This window comes from Triticum aestivum, unplaced genomic scaffold (genome assembly GCF_018294505.1).
Source record: "Triticum aestivum cultivar Chinese Spring unplaced genomic scaffold, IWGSC CS RefSeq v2.1 scaffold149253, whole genome shotgun sequence".
Lineage (NCBI taxonomy): Eukaryota > Viridiplantae > Streptophyta > Magnoliopsida > Poales > Poaceae > Triticum > Triticum aestivum.
This window is the reverse complement of record NW_025262177.1, coordinates 1-1632: the sequence shown is the minus strand read 5'-3', so window position 1 is coordinate 1632 and position 1632 is coordinate 1. Positions and strand designations below refer to the sequence as shown.

At 49.9% G+C, this 1632-nt stretch overlaps 4 non-coding genes across 4 annotated transcripts; all 4 read right to left on the bottom strand.

Moving 5' to 3' along the window:
* Positions 1-143: 143 nt before the first annotated feature.
* LOC123177836 (5S ribosomal RNA) lies at positions 144-262 on the bottom strand. Its single transcript, XR_006489154.1, has one exon. It is a non-coding gene; the product is annotated as a 5S ribosomal RNA (ribosomal RNA).
* Positions 263-563: 301 nt separating this feature from the next.
* Positions 564-682, bottom strand: LOC123177835 (5S ribosomal RNA). The gene has a single exon (XR_006489153.1). It is a non-coding gene; the product is annotated as a 5S ribosomal RNA (ribosomal RNA).
* Positions 683-788: 106 nt separating this feature from the next.
* On the bottom strand, positions 789-907 carry LOC123177837 (5S ribosomal RNA). The gene has a single exon (XR_006489155.1). It is a non-coding gene; the product is annotated as a 5S ribosomal RNA (ribosomal RNA).
* A 301-nt stretch (positions 908-1208) lies between these two features.
* Positions 1209-1327, bottom strand: LOC123177834 (5S ribosomal RNA). The gene has a single exon (XR_006489152.1). It is a non-coding gene; the product is annotated as a 5S ribosomal RNA (ribosomal RNA).
* Between the last annotated feature and the right edge of the window lie 305 nt (positions 1328-1632).

Genomic DNA, 1632 nt, shown 5'->3' with positions numbered 1-1632 from the left:
CAGAACACGCTTGCCGCCGCTAGACGCGTGAATAATGAGCAGCGAGCTAAAACTTACCGTAAACGTGCAAAATAATAAAACGTGCTAAACATACGTCGCGCTCGTGCGTTTTGTTTTGCACGCGGTGCAAAAAAATTAAAAAGGGAATGCAACACGAGGACTTCCCAGGAGGTCACCCATCCTAGTACTACTCTCGCCCAAGCACGCTTAACTTCGGAGTTCTGATGGGATCTGGTGCTTTAGTGCTGGTATGATCGCATCCGACATGTTACCCCCGTCTTCGTCCCTTATGCTTGCCCCTCCCAGCTCCACTACACACACGATTGCACATTCCTTTGGCCGCTCCCGCTCAACTACGGAGACGAGTTTTACCACGGTTCAACTGCACCAGTGCCTACTTACCATGGTTTCGACCCCTTTCAGAACACGCTTGCCGCCGCTAGACGCTTGAATAATGAGCAGCGAGCTAAAACTTACCGTAAACGTGCAAAATAATAAAACGTGCTAAACATACGTCGCGCTCGTGCGTTTTGTTTTGCACGCGGTGCAAAAAAATTAAAAAGGGAATGCAACACGAGGACTTCCCAGGAGGTCACCCATCCTAGTACTACTCTCGCCCAAGCACGCTTAACTTCGGAGTTCTGATGGGATCCGGTGCTTTAGTGCTGGTATGATCGCATCCGACATGTTACCCCATCCTAGTACTACTCTCGCCAGGTGCTTTAGTGCTTTAGTGCTGGTATGATCCGGTGCTTTTGTTTTGCACGCGGTGCAAAAAAATTAAAAAGGGAATGCAACACGAGGACTTACCAGGAGGTCACCCATCCTAGTACTACTCTCGCCCAAGCACGCTTAACTTGGGAGTTCTGATGGGATCTGGTGCTTTAGTGCTGGTATGATCGCATCCGACATGTTACCCCCGTCTTCGTCCCTTATGCTTGCCCCTCCCAGCTCCACTACACACACGATTGCACATTCCTTTGGCCGCTCCCGCTCAACTACGGAGACGAGTTTTACCACGGTTCAACTGCACCAGTGCCTACTTACCATGGTTTCGACCCCTTTCTGAACACGCTTGCCGCCGCTAGACGCGTGAATAATGAGCAGCGAGCTAAAACTTACCGTAAACGTGCAAAATAATAAAACGTGCTAAACATACGTCGCGCTCATGCGTTTTGTTTTGCACGCGGTGCAAAAAAATTAAAAAGGGAATGCAACACGAGGACTTCCCAGGAGGTCACCCATCCTAGTACTACTCTCGCCCAAGCACGCTTAACTTCGGAGTTCTGATGGGATCCGGTGCTTTAGTGCTGGTATGATCGCATCCGACATGTTACCCCCGTCTTCGTCCCTTATGCTTGCCCCTCCCAGCTCCACTACACACACGATTGCACATTCCTTTGGCCGCTCCCGCTCAACTACGGAGACGAGTTTTACCACGGTTCAACTGCACCAGTGCCTACTTACCATGGTTTCGACCCCTTTCAGAACACGCTTGCCGCCGCTAGACGCGTGAATAATGAGCAGCGAGCTAAAACTTACCGTAAACGTGCAAAATAATAAAACGTGCTAAACATACGTCGCGCTCGTGCGTTTTGTTTTGCACGCGGTGCAAAAAAATTAAAAAGGGAA